General features: G+C 48.7%; 1 long non-coding RNA gene across 4 annotated transcripts in view; it reads left to right on the top strand.

Annotated features, from left to right (window-relative positions):
- Window positions 1-23,431, top strand: part of LOC123289056 (uncharacterized) — a 107,143-nt gene that overhangs the window by 10,973 nt on the left and 72,739 nt on the right. For 3 of the 4 annotated variants that reach the window (XR_011506059.1, XR_011506058.1, XR_011506061.1), the window contains exons 2-3: window positions 16,405-16,577; window positions 17,541-17,676. This is a non-coding gene — a long non-coding RNA (uncharacterized lncRNA). Of the gene's footprint in view, window positions 1-14,441; window positions 16,266-16,404; window positions 16,578-17,540; window positions 17,677-23,431 lie in introns of those variants that run through there. The other variant, XR_011506060.1, reaches the window with a different exon arrangement.

Genomic DNA, 23,431 nt, shown 5'->3' on the forward strand with positions numbered 1-23,431 from the left:
TTATGGGGAAGCATGAGGATTCTGGAGGGTTTCCTCATCTGAAGAACCCCCACAGACTCCACTAGGAGGTAAGTAGGCCTAACCCTTAATAAACTGGTTGTTTCCAGAAGAATGAAGCATAAAATGTCATTGTTGTGGCAAATTCATATTAATTGCCACTATTAACAGTTAAAAGCTTAAAAGGAAAGAAAGAGTGGGAATCACAATTACTTTTTTGTGACTAGATACCATGGAAATTATACATAATTGCCCTCTCTCCCCTTTTAAGGAATTTCCTAAAGCCATGGGAAACCCCATGTCTGTTGGGATTGCCCTGGGGTGGGAAGGCAGAGGGGAATTATTCCTTGAGGAAGTTGCAGCCAAAGACCCTCATTTTTGTCCTCTGGTCTCTGTTTATTTGTTTCAAAGGCATTCCTCTTAGTGAGGCATCAGCTGGAGTAAACAGTGTTGACAGTGAGAAGCTGGAGCTCCTCTCAGGGGAGTTGGGAGGATGGGGTCTTCCAGGAAAAGAGAACAATGGGAGGAGATTTCTTTAAACAGTAAATAGTTGCTCTCTGATAAGAGGCAGCCTCGGAGTTGGTCTCCATCTTTCCAGTTAATGATCAAGAGTAGAGAGGGGCAACAAGATCAAAGTTGCTTTAGGGGAAAATTGCTGACATTCCTGAAGTAGCCCCAGATGCCTCACGTCCCAGTAGGCAAGAATCAAGTCCACTCACTTGTGAGGAGGGCCCACCCACTACAGCCTTCAATTCTTTTGTCACCTTGACTCTTAGCTCATTGTCCTGTCTGACCGCCTCTTAAACCGAAGAGTGATGACTGCGGATTCGACCATTGTTCTCTACACATAAAGATGTCAGGGGTCAAGATCTGTAGCTACAGAGAAGCGAACGGTCAGGAAAAAACTAAAAGAAGGCTCCATCGATGTGGTTAAATATTTAGACATGTAAAGACAGTCTGCATGTAAAAGTAATCTGAAAGAACAATCAAAGGAAGCGAGAATCATAATTGCCTCATTAACATTTCAAGGGGTTCCAAAGATGACAGCACACACACATAATCTAAAAAACGTAGAATCTTCTCAGGGTCCTGGTGGCAGGATGTGTTACCTAGAAATAGTCTGTATCAATTTGGAGTCTGAACTCCCTATTCTAATCCTTCTAGAATCATAATACCTTTTAACAGTCCGTGATAATATCGATGGAAGAGTTCCATTTATGTATTCTAAGTTTCAAGAAAGATGAGAAAGGGAGAAAGAATAAAAAATTCAAAGTCACTCAAAATACTAAAAGTAAAATTATTTAAAGAAAAATGTTAGCGTTCAAAAAATAGCAGAACAAATATTAGTAAGATATCCTTCTTACATTGGAAAGTGATTGTTACAAGGTTTTGTGTAGATACACATTTTCAGTTCCCTTGGGTAAATATCTAGGAATGGGATTGCTGGGTTACATCTATGAGTATAAGAAACTGCTCAAACTGTTTTCCAGAATAACTCTATCATTTTGTGTTCCCAGCAGAAATGTGTGAGAGTTCCAGTTGCTACACGTCCTTGACAACACTTGGTATTGGTTAGTCTTTAATTTCAGCCATTCTAGTGGATGTAGAGTGGTAACTTAGCATTAGTTTTGATTTGCATTTCCCTAGTGCCTAATGACATTGAGCATCTTTTCATGTACTTATTTGCTGTTCCTACATCTTCTTCGGGAAAGTGTCCAACTTATTATTTACTTTATTGCCCATTTATTTTATTGGGTTGTTTGTCTTCTTATTATTGAGTTCTAAGAGTCTTGTGTCAGATAGATGTTTTACAAATATTTTCTGCCAGTCTGTGGCTTGCCTGTTCATTTCCTTAAGAATGTCTCAGTAAAGAGGAAAAGTTTTAAATCTTGATGAAGCACCATTTATCAATTAGTTCTTTTATGGTTTCTGCTTTTTATGTTTTGTTTAAGAATTCTTTCCCTAACCCAGGGTCACAAAGATTTCCATGTTTTCTTCTAGAAGTTTTATTGTTTTAGCTTTTATATGATCCATTTCAAGTTAATTTTTTGTATATGGTGAGATAAGGATTGAGGTGTTTGTTTTTTTCATGTAACTATCCTATTGTTCCAGCAATGTTTGTTGAAAAGACTAGGCTTTCTTCCCTGAATTACCTTGCACTTTTGCCAAATTCAACCCACATCCCAGAAGGCTTTTTAACAGAAACTGACTAGCAGATTCAAAAATTTATATGGGAATGCAAGAAACCTAGATTAGCCCAAACAATTGTGGGGAAAAAACCCCCACACATTTTTGAGGTCTTATTTTACTGGACTTTAAGACTTACTCTAAAGCTATGGTAGACCAGATAGTGAAGTACTGGGATAAATACAGACATACAGCAAAACGGGACAGACTAAAGCCCAGAAAGAAACCCACACATTTATGATTAGTTTCTGTTTATTTTAAAAATATTTAAAACAATTTTGATGTATTATTTTCTGCAGCTACAAATGAATCTCAATGACATCAACAACCTGAGTGTTGCCTCCCCACTGTGCTTATGAACAGTCTCCAGTTTTCCCACTTTGCTCAGTCCCCTTAAAGTGTCCTTTTCCTAGGTATTTCTTGGTGCTCCTAAAGAGACTCTCCCATTTCTCGGGAAGAGTGTGAGAGCCATAGTTCCTGCCTCAGTGTATGCTGTGGACGCCCCCTCTGCTCAGCTGTACCTTCCACTTCCTGTCCTACTGTTCGCCCTGCTGGTACCCTATGAGAATGCGCGTGTTCATTCACTTGTCGCGCTGTCTTCCTATCACCAATGTTGCCGTCAGTTTTCAAGGTGTCAGAGGGGCCAGGCAATGGGGAGTCTGGCTCTCCCTTTAGCTCAAGGGCTCCTGGGCCTAAAGCAGCCTGTTGTTGCCCAGAGTCTCACAAAGTCTCTCAGAAATCCAGCTTCATCACTTGCTGTATGAACCCCACTCCCCAGGGAGGCCCAAACCAGCCTAAGAGGAGGGATGGGGGACAGACGGTAGTCCCTCCTCCATGTGACCTGTCTCTCCATGCTCTCTCAGGATGGGGGCATTAAAAAACTCAAAAACAGGGGCCAGCCTAGTGGCATAGCAGTTAGGTTTGCACGTTCCACTTCGGTGGTCTGGGGTTCATGGGTTTGGATTCCGGATGTGGACATCTGCACTGCTTGTCAAGCCATGCTGTGGCAGGCATCCCACATATAAAGTGGGAGAAGATGGGCATGAGTGTTGGCTCAGGGCCAGTCTTCCTCAGCAAAAAGAGGAAGATTGGCGGCAGATGTTAGCTCAAGGGGGTTAATCGTCCTCAAAAAAACCCCCCAAAAACCTCAAAACCACTCTCAATTTTTTGCCTCTACCTTCAGCCCTTAAAACAAAATATTCCATGTCTATCAACTTGAGGCAAGAGAAGGCTAGGAATAATAATTATTGTTATCAACTTTATTGAGTGTTTCTTAATCATAGTTATCCCAGCCTACCAGTCCTGAATATCGACTGGCGATTTTGGGGCATAAATGGAATTCTGTGCTTGCCATCCTACAGTCAAGAAAACTGAGACAGGAAGGAAATTTATCTGTGGTCCTATAACAAGGAAGTGGCTGCTGGACTCAGAAACTATGACCCTGAGGTCATCACTACGCAAGCTCCAATAAATTGCTGATTCCGTGTTCATCCGTGCAGTCAAAGGAGAAGCGCTTCCGGGAGGCAGCCATCAGGCCATTCTGGTAGCTGAATAAAGCAAGTGATCGGCTCACTCACTATTGTCACACCAGTGGCTCTCCACAGACTCCCTGTTAGAAGAGAAGCGCCACAAGGTGTCTAGAGGGTGTTTCTCACTAGTAATGTGGTGGCTTGGAGGTAAGATTTTAGCAAGCCAGGCTGTCATGGAACATGGGGAGACTTCTCAAAAGTATTTCTGGGAAGTCACTGGGAAGGTTAATAGAAATATGGGTGTTTAGTTTTGTCGAAAGCGTCCTGGTATGTGCAGTAGGGGGTATGCAATCCATCAAATCAAAGCGTAATCAAAGGCATAACATGGAGAAATGTAATTATAACTTATACTTACTCTTAGAGTCCAGACCTCGCCCTTGCAACCTCCCACTTCAAACTCCAGTGAAGACGAAAGCAAACCTGCTGTGTTTCAGACAAAGCAGCGGCGGATTTATGAGGGAGAGAGCTGGTGTCGGGGCGGGGAGTCCATGGGAGACTCAATTGTAGGACTGAAGGCCTCCACTGAGGAAACCCGTCCGAGCGTTACAGAATCCAGACCAGGCCCTGTTAGCGCAATGGGCCCGCTGATTTCCAGAAACGCAATAATCCGTCAGGGGAGGAAAGGTTGTTCCGCTCACTAAGGCTGCGCTTCTTATGGATTACAAGTCAATAGCAGTCCCACATACCTGGAGATAGAGGACACCTTTATGCTCTCTCCTTTAATAAATACGGCATTCTAAGAGCATAAATCTCTAGAGACTGACTCTCAGGAGTCTCCTTTTAGCCCAGACTCTCTCTATGCTAAAAGACAGGGCTGAAAGAGTATGGTTTTTCACAATCCCAGGGACCGGGTACCAAAACATCAAGGTCTCTGAAACAAGCCTCAGGACAGGGGCAAGGAATGTGGGCAGGAGGAGAGAATATGCCCATTGACCCCACACGGTAGGGTCACTCGGAGGACGGACCTGCTGGGCTCTATCCAGAGTCGTCAAAGAGCCTGCTACTGTGGTGCCTTCTGGGCCCTGCTCACATCCTCTACAACCCCAGGGGGCCCGGGCCTGCCACCTCAAAGGTCCAGATGACTGTGACACCACAAGACCCATCTCCCAAGTTGTGTGAAGGGAAAGGGGCCACCCGAGTGTCCACCAGGTATCTGGGGTGGAGGACATGTCTCAGGGGGACCGTTGTCTCTTATAAACCATGACAGCCAGCGACCCTGGAGTCTGGTGCTGAGAACAGCCGAGAAGGGCCCTGAGGCACGAGCTGCAAGTCCGCTGCCCACCGTGTGGCATCCAGGTGCACAAACAGCCCTTTGCCACACAGTCGGCCAGCGTGGGGGTGGGCGGCCGCAGTGCTTTCCCGGTTTGCCTGTGCTGCGGGGGTCAGACAGCAGGGCCAGGGCAGCACTGTGACCTGCACGGGCAGAGAAGACACACCTGCTGCCTTCCACAGGGCCTGGAGCCCCTTCCCGGGGTGGCCTCCGACGGAGACGGCTGTGTGCCTACGGCTTCCCTGGCAGGCAGTGATTTTTACTTGGCCCACCCATTAGAGATTTCCACTCCGCCTTTTCCAGAAATGATAAACAAGACATGAGAGAGGCTGTGACTACTAAGAAAATTTTAAGAAAAGGTTTTCTAAGTTAATCTCCACTCCCTGCCAAGGCACCCTATCTCTATCCGACTCCAACACAAACACACCCCAAAAACCCAAGCACACGGTTTACCAGTTAGTCAGGACAAGGAAGACCTTCCTGAAGCCAGTGCTATTTCAGGAGATTGTCACTGACTTTCCTCACGCCCAAGCTTTCTCCTTTGGGAGCTGTTGCTTCAGTGAATTCTAAATGTGGCTCCAGGAGATGTCTCGGAACTTTAAAGGCCCCAGGTTGTTTGAATAGGGGCTAAGAACAAAAGAAAAGAGAAGGGTGGGCCGGGCGTTGAGGAAATCCTTGAGCCATGCGGCTGGAGGGGCTGGGCTGCAATTTTCTCCTCAAAGGTATGCGGCACTAATTACCTCCACTCAAAGTAATTTTCTAAGCAGTAGATTAAGAAGCTTAGACAGAAATACCCCTCAGTCACTGGGTTAGTAGATGCACGACTTCCTGGTGTAAGATCCTGATGGATGTGATGCGGGGGCAACAAAACGTGAGGGCTGGAGGTGGGGCGGATGCTCTCTCCACATGATGAGCAGCCCCCTCGCCTCCTGCCTGAACCACATAGGAGCAATGGGGGGCTTTATGGGAGCCTCACTAAGGAGGAGGTTTATGTACACACGTCAGAGGATTTCCAGCCAGCTCAATCAATGCGACTTGAAGAGCTGCTCCTATGACATCATTATTCTGCAGATTTAGGTCAAGTGCCTTCAAGTGGGAAGTTAGGGATTTTGCCCATTGATCTTAGAGGAGCCGGTCAGAGACCCATTCTTCCTCACCCTGACGTGATGCGGTGGGGATGGAGAGGGAGAAGGGCCTGCAAGGACCATCTCGCTGGGTGAGTTCCTTTGTGCCTTTTGGGCCTTCCTTTCCTGGCGCTTCCCTGCTCTCTAGTTTCTGCAAACGTACGGTGGTCAGAATAAGAGAGGCTGGTGTTAGCGGAACTCATTTTGTGCTAGGTTCCGTTTGGGCCTCACATTTGCTTTTTTAATCTTCACAGCCACACGGTATCGTAAGTACTATGGTTATACCCATTTTACAGATGGGAAAACTGAGGTATAGAGACATGAACTAGTCCTCCCAAGGGTTCAAAGCTCCTGAGAGACAGAGAGGAGATTGAACTGGAGCTTGAGGCCTTGACAACAGTGCGTGTTTTTATACCCATGTCTCTGACTCTCCAGCATTCTCATCTGCTCCTGTGGAATCAAGTTCTCTGTACATGACCGCCACCCATGTCCTGAGCACTTCCCTTGGCCTTTCTGAGCCTCCAGGGTCAGTGTTCTATCAGCCTGCCGCCCTGGCTGAGCTGAACCCACCCATCTAAAGCCAGACAGCACTTTTCCCCCTAAACTTGCTTCCTATCTTTAAAACTTTTACTTTATTTTGTAGTTTTTTAATGACTATATGATTAATATATGACTATATGGTTAATAATAAAAGCTAGCACTTGTCAAGCGTGTGCGGTATGCCAGACACTGTTCTAAGCGCTTGACATGTATTCACTCATTTAATCCTCAAAACAACCTCACGAAGCAGGTGGTGGTAGTAACCTGGTTTTACAGGGGCGGAAACAGGGAGATTACAGCTGGTGGGTTGGGAAGCCAGGTTGGAGACCCGGGCACCCCGGCTCCAGTGCCCAGGCCCTGAATACGGAGCCCGACTGTCTGTCTACCATTTTACCAGCAGACTCTCGCTCACCCCGTCTCCTGCGCTCTAGGCCCCCGCGTCAGGCACAGATCCTTCCTTCTTTCTTGCTCTCTCATCAGGCATCAGATCCTTTTCTTTTTCTTCCTAATGTCTTCTTGCGTGCCCCCATCTCTTTGGTTACACGTCATCTGTCACCATGATGTGCTAGACCCTCACTGGTCCTCCGAGTCTGTCTAGGCTGCCTCCTGACTGGTTGTCCACCTCTAATCTCTCCCTCCAGAGCATCGTTAACACTGCGGCCACCTCAGTTTCCCTAAAATGCCGCTTTGTATACATCACACCCTTCCTCAAAAATCTGAAATATTTGGCTTAGCAAACGACGTTCAGGTTTTTTATTTAGGTCTCCACAATCTATAAAAAGTCTCCACAAACTATGGCCTGTGGGCCATGTCCAGCTCACTACCTGTTTTTCTTTACCTCTTGAGATAAAAATGGTTGTATAATTTTTAACAGCTGAAAAAGTCAAAAGAAGAGTAATATTTTGTGACAGTGCGAAAATGATACAACGTTCGAATTTCAGTGTTCCAGAAGAAAGACCTCCTGGCACCTATCCGCCCTCCTGTTCTCCTCATTGTCTGTGGCTGCTTTGAGCTACCCCAGCAGGGCAGAGCGGCTGCCGTGGAGACCACGAGCGAGGCCTGCGGAGCCGAAACCTTTCTCAGAAGAAGTCTGCCGAGAGAAGGGAAACAATAGAAAGAATAAACAAATGCGACTTCATCAGACTAAAGAGCTTCTTCAAGGCAAATGAAAACAGGATTGAAACCAAAAAACAACCCACTAACTGGAAAAAAATATTTGCAAGTCATATATCTGACAAAGGCTTAATATCCATAATATATAAAGAACTCTCACAACTCAACAACGAAAAATAAAACAGCCCAATCAAAAAATGGGCTGGAGACATGAACAGACATTTCTCCAAAGAAGATATACTGATGGCCAATAGGCACATGAAAAGATGCTCATCATCGCTGATCATCAGGGAAATGCAAATCAAAACTACACTAAGATATCACCTTACACCCATTAGAATGACAAAAATATCTAAAACTAATAGTAACAAATGTTGGAGAGGTTGTGGAGAAAAAGGAACCCTCATACACTGCTGGTGGGATTGCAAACTGGTGCAGCCACTATGGAAAACAGTATGGAGATTCCTCAAAAAATTAAAAATAGAACTACCATACGATCCAGCCATCCCACTACTGGGTATTTATCCAAAGAGCTTGAAGTCAGCCATCCCAAAAGTCCTATGCACCCCAATGTTCATTGCAGCATTATTTACAATAGCCGAGACATGGAAGCAACCTGAGTGCCCATCAACAGACGAATGGATAAAGAAGATGTGGTACATAATATAATGGAATACTACTCAGCTGCCAAACAGAACAAAATCATCGCATTTGTAACAACATGGATGGACCTTGAGGGAATTATGTTAAGTGAAATAAGCCAGTTAGAGAAGGATAATCTGTGTATGACTCCACACATATGAGGAATTTAAAAATGTGGACTAAGAACGGTTTAGTGGATACCAGGGGAAAGGTGGGGTGGGGGGGTGGGCACAAAGGGTGAAATGGTGCACCTACAACACGAATGACAAACATTAATGTACAACTGAAATTTCACAAGATTGTAACCTATCATTAACTCAGTAAAAAAAAAAAAATTCTTGTAAAAAAAAAAAAGAGGTCTGCCGACCTCTGATACAAACCATATTTTTCTGCCCAGTCGCCTCTACCTAGACAAACTGGTCTGCTTAGCTGTCTTTGAAGACACAGCAGTACTTTTCCGGCCTAGGGCTTTTTCTTTGCTCCTCTCATTCTTCAGCTTAGATCAGGGGTCAGCAGACTTTTTCTGTAAAGGGCCAGAGAGCAAATCCAACGGAAACTCGTGCTCTGCTAATTAGAGTAGAAATTGGTACAAATGCTTCGTACACTCCTTGGCATTGTCCACCACAACCAAACATGAATACACCTTAGGTGATAGAGATGACACGTCCAGGGATATACCCAACAGCAACTCTTGCATATGTGCACCAAGAGAGATGTCCACACGTGTTCATTGCAGCATTACCCACAAGAGCCAGAAATTAGAAAGGACCTAAAATGCCGTCAACAGTAGAAATGTTGCTATACTGCTGTGCACTTATGTAAAGGATACGCCTGTGAGGGAAGGCGGGCAGCTGGGAAGGGCAGAAGCAGAGGGGGAGCTGTGACGAAATCACACCAAAGCCTTCAGCTGCCTGAAAGGGACTCTGAACTGCTGCGGCCCAACCGAGTTGTGTTGAAGTGGGAGGAGGGGACCAGGCCCTTATACCCCGACCCAACCAGTCACTGGATGCAGCACGCCCTCAGGAGGGTGTGTGAACTTGGCTCCCTTCATCCCAAGGATGCCTTGGAGAGGGACCAGGCTGAGAGCTGTTGGCTACCGACACTCCCAGTAGCTGGGGGGATGGATATTTCAGACCTGGAGGGCTTCTGGGAGGCAACCCCACAACGTCCACTATTGGTGGTTACCTCTCAGTAATCCCGAAGGGGAACCGAGACTGAGGGCTTCTGGGGTACTGGTGGTGTTCTGTTTATCTAAGTGGTGGTTATCAGGGCATATTCACTTTGTAAACATTTATATTCATGATTTTTGCACTTGTCTATATTATATTCTATGTCAATAAAAAACCTTCTTTAAGAACGTAAGGAGGAAGTGAGCCAGAGCGTCAAAGGCTGTGAGAAGTCAAGGAGGACGCGGACTGTAAAGCTCTCCTTGGGGTTCGGGGCATGGAAGTCCGCTGCACCCTGTGACAGCTGTTTCAGGGTGGCGGGCAGGCTGGAAGGGGCTAAGGAGGGAGTGAGGAGGGAAGGAAGGGAGAGAGTGAGTGTGGGTGATGCATTTGGGATGTTGGCTTAAAAATGGAGGGACAAGAAGGGGCTCAGCGAGGGTTTTGTTTTAAATGGAAAATACTTAAGCCTCTTAAAGATCTGATGGGAAGCATCCAGTGAGAGGAGGCAGTTGTATATACTGGAAAGATAAGGATAGTTGATGGGGTGTGGTTCCCAAGAATGTGGAAAGAAATGGGGTTCAAAGCGCAGGGTACTGGCCTTATCTGTGAGGAGGACGTTTCTAACCTCCGCTTGCACCAACCGTTCTGACTGCTCAGTTGCTCCTTAGCACAGTATACACTGTTGTGTCTCTATTTACACATAGGATTTTCATTTTTCAATGAAGTCCTCTTGAGAACCATGACTGTGAGCCCTCGAATTCCCACTGACTACTTAGCACAGTGCTCTGTGCTCTGTACGCTGTTGGTGTACAGCGTGCTGTAGTTACTACCGCAGCGTGGGGGCAGTGACCATGGAAATAAGGACAAAGGGAGCAGATCCATTCAGCTCTGATATGGAGCTTGAAGCGAGATAGATGAAAGATCCTTCGAATAAACGGACATTTCCCAAATGTTTGCTTTTATTTATATAGCGCACGCACTGGAGACAGGACGAAAGGGTCAGGGCAGTGACCACAGTGGGACAGCCCAAGGTATACAACCAAGAGAAGATGTGATTGTGTCTCCATCCTTTATCAGGGCTATGACACAGCCCTTTCTCACTCTTCAAAGTGCTTTCACAATTTGGAGAAAACAAGTTCAGAGAACTTGGACAACTTGTCCAAGGTCACACAGCTATGGACAGAAGCAAGCCTAGAGGCCAGGCCTTTTTCCCCAGCAGCTCCGTAGGCTGTCTGTCTGCAATGGCCATGTGCTCCAGATGGACTGCACATGCTGAGGTGTGAACACGTCAGCCCAGGAAAGCTGGAATGTGTGCTTGATCAGTGAAGCTGAGAGCTCCGTCCTTGGTGAAAACCCCCTTTTCCCTGGGACTTGTCTCTTGGGCTGTAATTGTATTATGATGACAATTACTGACTACATGGAGCCTTTCAACCTCCAAGACCTCAGAGTCCTTTTAGATGATGAGAATACTAGTCCCTTCTGTTTGGCTCTGTGAGTCGTTCTGCGGCCCAGGCCTCGTGGATGCGGCTGGCTGTCGGACTTCCACGGCGGAAGCCTGGGTAGAAAACCCAAAGGAGAGGAGGAAAAATCTGTAGGCGACATCTTCCTACCACTACTGTCTGGATTTGTTGTCATAGACATTTCAGATCATAACATTTCAAGCAGCAGCATTCTACACCGTTTGATTACAGACTGCCGTTCGTTTGCTCCTCGCCTTTCTTCCTGTCAGCAATATCACAATTAAGTGGAAGACGAGAAGGGAGTGCCTTGTATTTTCTCTGGGTCTGAGTCTAACAGCATCTCTCTGTGTTAACCCTTTCTTTCCTACTAACTTGGCATTTTTTGGCTTTTTCATTTTGAAATCTGGTCAGGTTGATTTCTGGGGAGGGCACAACAGCCTCAGACAACACACTACTTTCTGTAGCAGATGCTGTGATGCCCACTGTGTCCCTCCACCCACGTCCCAGTTCACCCGCCGCCGAGGTAGGCGGCCCAGCCCGAGGACAGCCTCCCAGCTCCGGCACCCAGCCCTCAGCTTTCCTCGGCTTCTTCCTGCCTGAGGGCTTCCTGTGGCCCCAAGGGGGCACTCAGCCCTCAGGAGCAGGGCAGAAGTCTTAGGATTTAGTGTCCCTGGGGAAATCCTCTACAAAAAGCCAATGGAGTCCACGGATAAGCGCCTGAGGTTCCCCAACTCTGCTGGGATAATTCTGGGGTGCCGTCTAAACGTTCCTCAGGGGGCCTATGGGATTGAGCCCCATTCGCCTACAGAAGGGACCTGTGGCTTTTTTCCCTTCCCTCCTCTCTTCCCTACCCCCTCACCTCCTGAGTTGTTACCTGTACACAAGTCCGGCTCGGCATCTGCTTTTGTGTGGTTCCCACATGAGGGCACTTCCTAAGAAGTCGGTGATTCTTTCAAACTGTCTGTCATGAATTCAGTGTTGTAGGCCCAACCAGCACTTTCCAACAATGGAAGATACCGTCGCGCCTCAGTTAGTAGATGTAAGCGCTGTGTCAGCTCCTTATATGAACGCATACTGGTCATGACACAAATTTATTTCTTCCCTTGGGTCGTGATCAGAGTGTTTTTGACATTCTACTTTGGTTATGGGAAGTGAGACCAGAGAGAAGAAGGAAAATAGCAGCTGAATGTGGAGGTGGCATTTCCCACGGGATACAGGAGTGCAGAGAGCCCAGCACGAGGGCGGAGCCTGGCGGCCAGGCCACCCTTGCTGGGGGACGTGCGGCAGGTCCTGTATCAGCTCCTGCATCCCGAGATTCCTTCTCCACATTTCTAAAATGAGGGACCTGCAGGGAGGGACTCTTTTTTCCCTCTTCCCGTCTGAGGTTCATTGGCTGGGTCTCTGCAAATCACACCGACAAAGGACAAATTAACAAGAGGAAAACAATCGGCAGTGTATTACGGCGCATCGAGTATGCACACTGCGAACTCAGGGATGCGGAACACAAAGGGGTGGTTAGAACTGGGGCTTTTATAGCGTGTGAACTAAAGAAAAATGAATTTGTAGAGAAGTGACGAGACAAAGGAAGATGGCTTTGGGCTTTTAGGCATGGCAAACCATGGGAAGACAGACATGCGGGGAAACAATGGAAGATAAGGGCTTGTGGTAGCGGTAGCGAGGCCGTCAGGTGGATTCCTCCGGTGCAGTCTGGGCTGGCTAAGAGTCTAGAGCTGTCTCCCGACTAAGAACCTTCCTGGTAGAGATGGGGAGGGCAGCAAATGTTTCTTGTGTCTGCTTCTTCTTAATTGTCTTCAGCTCAAAATAATCCTTACGCCAGGCAGATGTGGGGTCAGGCCCAGCCAGCTGATCTTGGGCGTTCTCACCGGCTCTGACGGGTGGCCAGTCCGCTCCTGAAGGCTTGGCAGGTGTGCAGACCCACTTGGGTTGATGTCTTCAGGTCAGCTTTATGAGAGGTTCGGAGAGCAGGGAGTCTTCCCCGCTGGGCAGGAGGACCCCGTGGGAGCGCTCATTCTTGCTGCTGCGTGGGAGGGAACGTCAGATGAGGGGCACGGGACGCAGCGCCCGCTGTGGGGTCGAATGGGACGGGGGCTCAGCGAGACGGTGTGGCCCCCAGAGGGAGGGCAGCGGTGGTGGGGAGTCGAGGCTGAGCAGGGCAGCTAGCCACCAAGAAGACGCTGGCGGGCAGTGCGGGGCCCATGGGTTCCTTCTCCTCTCCCCTTGGCCAAGGCTGAGCTGCTTTGGAAGGACCTGGGAGGGTGGAGGCAACACCTGGGAAAACACAGAGGACGTGGGTACTTGGAAGCCAAACGAGATTTTTTCCCCCCAAATCACAGTGCACTCTAAGGTTAGAGTCTTGGTAAAACTTTTCCCCCATTGCCCCAGCCTCCCACTCTGTTCCAAGCACAGAGTTTAGCACATGGTAAGAGCTCAGTACACAAGTTACATGAATATTTGGAAAAACGCATAATAGACACACATACACACAGACACGCGCCCAGCTCTGCGTACCCTCCTGTCCACACGTCATTCCCCAGCCTGGGATGTCCTGGGCTTCTCTCCCTGCACACTCTGCTCTATGTCTCTTACTCTGCCTTCTCTGCCCGGGATCCCAGCAGGCGGGAAGGCCACACGGTGTGGCACAATATTGTGGTGTGTTCTCGTGTTCTGTCTGTCATTACTCGTTCACTTAACAGTCAGTCCCTCTTTTCTACTAAATGATTTTAAGGAAAGAAAAAAAAGAATAGGGCCCCCAAATCTTTCCTTACAGGACAGAAAACAAGATGTGACTCAGATAAGAAGACCACAAGGCAAAAAAAAAAAAAAAAAATCGCACGGAAGTGGGTGTGCCACCAGAAAGCGTCAAGAGAATCCTGTGAGGGTAATGGTGGTCACTGATTACTGAGCCATTACTCTACGTGAGGCATTCTTGAAAGAGCTTCCCATGTGACGCGTTTACTTAAAACACCTGTGCAATGGATACTATTTGTGTCCTCATTTTGTAGGTGAGGAGACTGGGGCACAGAGAGGTTGGGCACTTTGTCCATGGTTGCACAGTGCCAAGTGGCATTGTTGACATGTGAATGCAGGAGGTGTGGCTTCAGAGTGTGTGCCCCTATCCAGGACGTGTGACATGTCTCATACCTGTGGGACTGGCGGAGGATGTGGCATTCGAAGCTGACCTTGGAGGGGAAGGTAGGAGTTGGATGTTTGGACATAGTGGGCGGGGCATGTTCCCTGCACATGCACACACCCCCATCTGTGCCTGTCCTAAGGTCCCACCCGAAGTCAGCCGTTTCCTTGGTAGGACATCACGTTGCTAAGTGCAGGGCTCAATCTCCACTTGAGAAAGGATAAATAATAAGGACAAAAAAATAAACCCTATTGTTTCACATTTGATTTTCCTCGTTTTTTGTCTTCAAGATGCTTAGCTGCAAGACACAAGAGTTTGGGAAGATTTGCCCAAAGGGCAGGAGAGCACAACACATTCTGGGAAGGCAGGATTTCTTCCTTTGGACCTACTTCCGGTGGAAACCCCATGCTGGCCCCATCTTCCGTCTGTCTGCTGGAGCACAGAGATAAATGCCATGACGGGAGAGCAAGGGAGAGGTGTTTAAAGCATCGAAGACGCTTGAAAGCGGGGGGATCTTGTAGGGCTTAAGAAAGGCTTTCATCTCTCAGATTCGTATCTTTCTCCAGGGAGTGTTAACTGCCCCCAGATCTAATATCACCTTTGAGTGACCGGGATGCAGTGCCTGGTAAAACTATTTTGTCCGTCTCTATGGCATCCCTGAGGCAGCAGGAGGCCAGTTCCTCAAAGGAAGACATGCAAATGGCAGTTACACAGAGCAGGGCGGCAAGGAGCCAGTAAGCACATTCCTGGAGAAAAGCCGTGTGGAGTCACAGGTGTATTTTACAAGCTTTGACTCTTCAGAAGGGCAAAGTCCGGCTGCTTCTCAGGTATCAGAGGTGTGTTCCACGCGGCGTGGCCCGTACCACATCTCTGCGTGTCGCTCGGCATTCATCACTGTTCGCCAGCTGGCTGATTACTCCTGCGTGGCTCCTTCTGCTCCCTCCCTTCCGTTCGCTGCAGCCAGGCATTGCAACCCTGATCGTTCCAGGCTGTCTCTTCAACATTTATGTGTTTTCCTTAACTGGAAATGTTAGGCGCACAGCCGCCTCCCTTCTGGGACTGAAAGATGAGATATTTTGCAAGCTTGTCTCGTCCTCCGAAGCACAGGGAGGGATTCTCTTTCCTGACCCTTCCCACACACTCTGGCCTCCCCCTCTGAATGCACAATCACTTCCTGAGTCCTGCTCTCACCCCCGGAGTGATAGAGAATGAAAGCTGAGCTCCAACAGGAGTTTCCCCGCTGTGATGAGTCTCTTGAATTTTAAATATAAGACATATTTATTCAATCCTCTAGTTTGGTAGGAGAAGTGACTAGCCCCTGACTCTGGATGTGTGTGATCCGGAGACAGCAGAAATGTCTATTTTGATTGACCAAGAGTCCCTATAAGGTACTTCCGTTTGCACAGCTAAGCGTGGGCTGGGGCTGGCACGGCCAGCTGTGCCATTCCTGCGGCCACGTGGCTGGTGGCCAGACCCGGGCTGGGAGAGAGCTGAGGACTGTTTCCTGGGAAGCCTTGCCCAGTGTCCCCCCACTGCCTTCCCCGTGCAGCCGCTGGGCAAGTCATCCGCCTGGGCACCGGGGCCTTGCTTGGCGCTGGCGGACACGGATCCTCCTGGCGGCTCTGGCAGCTCAGACAGGTTCCACGGAGGAAACTGAGGCAGAACCTCACCTGGTCCTGCCATCCGGTGACTTCGGCGTCTCTACGTCAGAGAGGGAGCTTGTGGGATCTCTGCCCCCTTCCAAGATACTGTTCATTCTTCTTCTTTCTCACAGGGATGAGTATTAGTGAAAACGGATTCTCTTCCGCGAAAGTCACCTCACGTGGCTGCACTCTGGGAAGCTGGCAGGGTTTGGCTCTGACACCACATTGTCTGTTTTTCTCTTCCGCCCCCCCCTCCCAGTTTTAAAAACCACATTCATTACTTTTATTTTCCTTTTCGCTTTATTTTTCAGTGTGCATTACGCAAACGTTAAAGAGCATTAACAAAATTCTAAGTAAAAGGCGAGAAGAACCACCCACAACTCTGCCACCACCGGCCACACTGCGTCACTTTGCCGGGCCCTGCCCCGCGCAGAGCCACACGCGTGCGTAACTTCACCGGCATAGTTATGGCAGAGATGTGTTTTGTATCCACTTTTTTTGTTTTTTTACTGGACGTTGTATGGTAAGGTCTTTCCATGTCGTCACGTGGCGTTTACATTTATCTTTCTGTTCTTCTCCCAGCCATTCCTCGGGGAAATACAATGTAATCGATGTGACCATTTTCCTACATGTGATCAATACCAATGGCTCCAGCTTCTTGCCGTCGTGGGAAAGCACTCTGCTTTCCCCTGTGGGACCAATTCCTCGTGATGAATCCCTAAGAGTTTCCTCTCGATTTTGCTTTGGATCCAGAGGTAAAGGCTATTTTCCTGTTTCCAGTGTCTCCTATGGTCTGAGTACTGGGAGTCTGGGTGGGGACCTTCTCCCCAGCTGTCTTGGGCCGTGGGACCCAGACGGGGTGGAGGAGGGGCCACAGGCCTTTATAAGGAAGCTGAGAAAACTCACCGCCAGCTAATTAGAAAGGGCCGTGGAGCAAGTCCACTCTTCATGGCTTTCCTGGAGCTGCTGATGGGTTCTGACCGGGCCTGCCTGTTCTCTCGCAGGTGTGCAGCCTCCAAGGCCATATGGTTTTCTGCTGCGCGGGGCCTCGTTCTTTGTTCAGCCCGTGATCCTGTAACTGAATATCAGTTAATAACTTTTCGTAATAATGTAGCTTGGATCAGCTTCGAGGTCCGAAACAGGCCCTGCACAGAGCTCGGCCTCCTCGGCTCCTGCTGCCTCTCGGGCACACCTGGCGGAGACGCAGCCCGTGGCCGTCCCAGGGCGATAGCAACATCCTTGGCTCACAGGGGGCCAGCTGCAGCTTCCACGGGGGAGAGGCCAGGGCGCAGCCCGTGCTTCAGCAGGAACCTGTCTCCCTTGGGAACTGCCAGGAGGGTTAGTGTCCTGTGACTTAACAAAAAGGGCCAGAGCTTTAGACTAACGATAGTTTATGGCAGTTTCCAATACACAGGCAGTCTCTGGCTTACGGGGACTGATCACAGGCACCCCTGGGAGGCCTGAGGTCCCTTGGGATCTTGAGAATGGCTGGGTCAGCCCTGTGAAGGAAGCAGTTCTCTCCCCTCCCCCAGAGCTATGGCATTTCCTCCTCTTTTGTTTCCCCCATCTGCCCCACCTTCTGTTTTTGGGGGTCCCACCTTTCCTGCTGTCCCCTCTCCTTGGTGGCAGTGACTGAGGGAGTGGATGGCAGGGAGCCGTCACGGCCGCGGTCTGCCTCCCCTGAGGCCTCGCATTCGGCCTGTGCTTCTGGACTGCAGGGGGCAGAGATCTCGGGGAGCTGGGCATCTCTTTGATCCTACTGGAATCTGTCTGATCTTCAGAGTCACCAGGGAACTTTGACAAGATACTGCCGCCTGGGCCTCCTTGCAGACCCACTGAACTGAAATTTCTCAGGTGAGTGCAGAAATGCCCTTGACTCAGTCAATAAGCAGTTATGGACGATAACTGTCTTCATGAGCTCGTGCTTCACTCCTTCACATAAGGCAAGACCCTTGTCCCTTGACATGCGTGAGTACCTTTCCCTCTGCTGCTTGGCTGGGGGCTTAGGGGGGCTTTCATGAGCCTGGGATCATGCCCTTCTTGTTGTTCCCAAGCAGAAAAACATCCCTTGAAAACTGTCTCCCAGAAACAGGAGGGTGAGGGGAGGCAGGAAACCGCCCCACATGGCAATCACCTGGGAAGGGAGGGGTGGGTGCAGCTGAAGCAACAGGGAGCTGGGCGGAGGCATCCTGAATCCTGGAGTGGGAAGCACAGTGATGGGGAGTGAGTCTGGGCCCTGCGGGTGTCTAGGGGGCAGCCTGGCAGGACCTCTGCACCCCTTAAATGTTCTTGTCCACTCTGGTGGACCCACGCCGACCAAACGTCCCTGCATGCAGGCCTGAGGGCCACAGAGCAGAGGAGGATTCTGGATTTCCCCCTTCACTCAGCCGTATCCTGGCCTCCAGCACAGAGCCTGGCCCTGTCCATCAATCCTCGCTGAATATTAAAAGCCAGCATTCACTGAAGTGTTTACAGTGATTTGAGGACTGTGCTGACCATTCTACTTGTACTGTCTCATGTGATCTGTGCAACAACCCGGAGGATAGACACTGTTCCTCTTCCCATTTAGGGATGAAGCTGAGACAGACTGAGATCAGGTCATTTGTGCAAGTCCTCACTGCTGGGAAGGGAAGAGAAGAGCGGGGCTCAGAACCCGGGCCATGGCCTGGCTTCTGGGCTTCCCGGCTCAGTGGTCCTGCCTTCGCTCTGTCGTGGCTGTGTGGCTGACAGGTTTTGTTCCAAGAGCCAGCCCCTACTCTAAGAAATGTCACGAATCACATAGGCTTTTGTGAGTGTCCTTAGAGCCTGACCTTGATGTATGACACTGTCCCTATGGAAAAATGTCCCCATCTTAGGAAATGTAGTGAAGCCTGGCCAAAGGAAATGAAGGCTCCAGCACAACTTGGGGTTCTCAGTGTCCTAAACACTCTCCTCTTGGATGACATTCCCAAGAAATGAAGCCAAGATGAGGTTTGATCAAACACTCTGCCGATTCTTAGAACATCTGCCCTCCATCCTCTCCCTTCTCTCTCCTTGAACTGGTTTTAGGGGCAACTCAGAAGTCAGACTAATTCTGGTTAAGATCTGGGTGCAGTGGGTCAGAGGTCAAAGGGAGGCTTCTCCGCTGCCAGCCCCAGCATCTGTGCTATTTCCTGAGTGATCCAGCCAACTTTGGGGCTGAGCTTCCTCCAGCTGGCCTCTTAAACCCTTCTAGTGGGGCTCCAGATCCTCCCAGGGGCGCTGGATCCAGCCAACGCAATTGCCTTGGGGGCCTTCCACAGGGCCTTCGGGGCACAGACAGAACTCTCCATGATTCTTGGGGATGTGAGAAAAGTCCACAGGCAAATGCCAGAATGAGAAAGAAGATTGTCCACTTTGCTCCTTTCCCGTCCAGCTCAAACGCATCCATCTTCTTCGATCTCTTTTGGGTGCGTGGGAGGGAGACATCTTGGAGGAACCACTGACAAAGGCTTGCTATTAAGCAAGCTGATTTGACAGACACATGACCAGGGAGGGCTGGGCTCAGCCTCAGAGATATTTTGCAGCAGGATGTGAGAGGGCGTGAATCTAAAATCTAAAAGTGGGTATGCGGTGCGTGGGAGGGGCGGTTCTGGAAGGCACCGGGCCGTTCCACAGTTGGAAGGGCTAGCCTTTTGCTCCCTGACAACACAAGCAGAGGCAGCATGACTTCCTGGCAACAACCTTCCCTCTTACTTTCATCTGAAACCTTTCTACCTTCTAGCTGGCAAATGTGAGTGAATGTTCGTTGGTCCCAGGGTTATACACTAGCCTAAAAACATTGGAAGAGTCATTGGTTTATGTTGTGACGAATAGAATCTTCAGATCAGAAGCACACGCATATGTGTGTGTGTGTGTGAATGGTGTGGCGTGTACGTGGTGTGTGTAGCATGGTGTGGGGTGGCGGTGGTGGTGATGGCGTGTGTGTGCGTGTGGGTGTTGTGAGCATCCTGGAGGGAAGACTTCTTGCTTCCACTTCACTGAGTGAAACAGCCCATTATAGGTGAACAGCAAATCTCCCTCTTCTGCTTCTCCTGGTACACGTTCTCCATCCCAGATGAAGTCAAGCAGACATGCTAAGCTGGGGAGAGAAAACGCTAGATGACACAGGTTCTCGGGATTTATTTGTAAGAAAACGATGCGCATTTTCGTCTTCGGTTCTCTGGAACAGGACTGGTCTGTGGAGACAGGAACACTTGGTGTTACGGAGGGGTGCGGGTGAGGAGGACACTCTTAGGAGCAGCCAGCGCACCTGCTCTTCTCAGTTTTCCCTTGGCTAGCCCCATGGTGACATGGCCTGGTGCTGCCCCATCACGTCAACTGGCGTCGTTGGCCCTGGGCTGAGGCTGACGCTTCTTGTCCCACTGGGGCCATAAGGTAAGCCTTCACCTGCCAGGGCATGGTGGGGTGGCAAATACGGCAGACACCAGGGAGCGTTAACAAGCCTGGCGCCATGTTGCTGACTCCTAGCCCCTCCGCCCAACCCTAAGTCAGGATCCAACAACCTTGTGCCTCCCTCCCCATGAGTTTCTCTTTGGTTTTATTAGGCTCTGGGGTCCTTGCCTTTCTTCTTACTTCCTAGCGTTTTTCAGAATTGCGTTTACTTTGCCATATTGTCCAGAGCAGGAAAAGTTTTTTACTTTAGATGATTTATTTTGTAACCAGCCATATTATCAAGTTACCTTATTTGTTCTAATTATCTGCCAGGATTCAGAGCCGTTATTTGACTCTCTTACCTTGTGTGATTTAATATTACAGGAAACTCGGATCATTTAATTCATTTCCATTTTTGAATGTAATTCATTTTATATACCAAAATATTTGCGAGTTTCCATATCTTGAAAGTCAAAGTTCAATTTAAGTGTTTCGAGCTTCACTAGCACATGCCTACGTGTGGCTCTTTTTTCCCTTTTGAGTAGAAGTCTCACGTCTTTGTGCAGGACGTTCTTGCTCTTCTCTCCTGGACAGAAACGCCTTCCTAGGTTTGTCCTCTGTGTCTCTGATGGGTTGGCTCCTTGTGTAATTTTCTTCCTCCTTTCCTGTGAATGACGAGCCAACATCCGGGCCTGTGATTCTCATTTGTTAGTTTCGTATCTAGCTTGCTATTTATGGCATCTTGAGTTTGTGAATTTTTAAAATCTGAAAGCAATCCTTAATAATCTCAGCTCTCTGCTTGCCCCTGGGTCTCAGGTGTTCTGTAAGTGCTTTCCTTATTTCTTGGGGGTGGGGGTCGTGTTTGCTCTGAATCTTAAGAATAGTCTTTTGTTTTGAACAACTTTCATCATTTCATATATCCAGCAATCTTCCTTCTTCCCTCCCTCCCTTCCTTCCTTCTCAACCACAGAGGGAAGTCTATGCATATCTAATATTAGATGTTGAGATAGATTTTATCAGAGTTTTTGTAGGTACTTGTCCAAATATTTTAGTCCCAGACTAAAGGGGAACATTGAAAGTTTACATTTTCTCTAGTCTAATTTAATTAAATGGAGGCTTTCATTGTCTATGGGAGATCAGAGGCAGCCCGGGCAGGTGAGTTTCCTGTGTGTGCGTGTCGCAGCACACTGAAGTTAACTGCTCTTATTTCTAATAATAGCCTCTCGAATAGATGGCTGAAACAATGCTGCATTTACCTTGTCCTTCAGTCTACACCAAGTGGCAAGACCCCAGCATGAGCTGGTTCATGTGTGGGGTTGGGATTTTCCCAGACCTGTCTGCTCCTCAGCTCACCCCCACTCCTAGCCCCTGTCCCACTGACCCTGAAGGTATATTGTGGCTTTGTTAGCGATTGTGGTCGCTTCCTCCTGGTGCTGTTTTTCAGTCACATATTTGACAGATTGTATTTTTTTTTTGAGGAAGTTTAGCCCTGAACTAACATCTGCCACCAATCCTCTTCTTTTTGCTGAGGAAGAGTGGCCCTGAGCTAACATCTATGCCCACCTTCCTCTACTTTTTATGTGGGATGCCTGCCACAGGATGGCTTGATAAACAGTGTGTATGTCTGCGCCCAGGATGCAAACCAGCGAACCCCGGGCCACTGAAGCAGAGTGCGCGAACTTAACCGCTGCACCACTGGGCCACCGTGACAGATTGTATTTTCAAAATGGCCACATGCCATCCTCTTCCAGAACTTTGCAGCCCCTCTAACACAAAAGGACAAGTGCTTCCCCGCTCCTTGAGAAGGATCTGGCCTTCACAAATAGAATGCAGTGGAAGTGACACTGCGTGGTTTCCGACACTAGGACACAAAAGAGCAGTACGGCTTCAGCCTGGCCTTCTCTCTCTTTCTGCACCCTGGGGGCCCTGAGAGAACTTGCAGAAAGTTTGCTGCCCTGAAGTCCCCATGCTGGAGGCACAGTGTGGAGAGACCACACAGACAGAGAGAGAGATGCCCCAGCACCTGTGAGTCTCCCCAGCATGAGCCACTGCCCATGTGAGCGAGTGGGCGAGCCTGTGGTGATTCCACGCTCCAGCCTTGAGCTGCTCCAGCTGACGCTCGGTGGCGTGGAGATAAGCCGGTCCTGCCGAGTCTTGCCTCAAATGCAGATTCATGAGCGAAACAGACGCCGGCGTTTTCAGTCATGAAGTTCAGGGCACTTACTCACACAGTGGACAATCAGAGCATGCCCCCTTGCAGGCCGGACTTTCTCAATCCCATTCCATCTTTTCAAGAAGTTTTCAAAGTGTCTGGCCATTCATGTTATCCTTCCCTGTTTAATATTGATAAAGAAATTATTTTATTTTGTTATTTTGTTATTTCTTATTTTATTTATACAAAAACTTTCTCAAATTTTTATTCTTGTTGGTCATTTCATCAGAATTGTGGGTGAACAGGAGATAAGACTGTGGGCTCAAATTGCCACCTTGCACAGAAACCTGTGGTTTCGTTCCTGATTAAGATGCTGTGTGACGTCCATATGTCCCCGTCCCTTGTGTGCGTGTCAGTGGGAAAGAGTTTATCAGGTCAGCTGTGTCGTTTAGCAAGGCCCAGCTCTGGGGGACTCTTCGGCCCTGGCTGTGCACACGTGACATTAATTCATAATTTAGGGGGACTTTTTAGGTGTTCATGCACTTGATAGTAAGATAAACTACTTCTAAACGTTGTTAATCTGTTGAGGCGGCTCGCCGCAGAATAAGCAGAGCAGGGTGCTTTGTAAGGAGAAATAAAAATAATAATGCTTTCCTAATTTCATGCAGAATCAGCAGTTCTAAACTCACCAGAATCTGTAAACAGAATGTCAAAAAAGATTAACATTCCTAAAAAATTACAGTTTTGTTGAATGGGGAATAAATCATGGATCCTCTTCCACCTGGGCTGACAGACGATTTTATGAGTTCCAATATTGCTGAGCGTGCTTCCTCACAGCGTGATTTTCATACCCCTCTCGCCCTGGTTGGTTGTCCGTAGTTGAGCCTGAAACAGCCTTGTTCTCCATCCTGGTCCGCACTTCTTTCTTGTGTTGCCCCTTTCAGGAGAACGTCTGAACAGGCTGTAGACCATTTAAGTCTTTGGGGGAACAAGCCCTCAGCAGTTAAGGGAGGGATGGGTATGGAAGAGAGTGGCCTGGCAGGGCGGGAAGGCACGGACTCCGAG

This window comes from Equus asinus, chromosome 9 (genome assembly GCF_041296235.1).
Source record: "Equus asinus isolate D_3611 breed Donkey chromosome 9, EquAss-T2T_v2, whole genome shotgun sequence".
In the NCBI taxonomy this organism is placed as follows: Eukaryota; Metazoa; Chordata; class Mammalia; order Perissodactyla; family Equidae; genus Equus; species Equus asinus.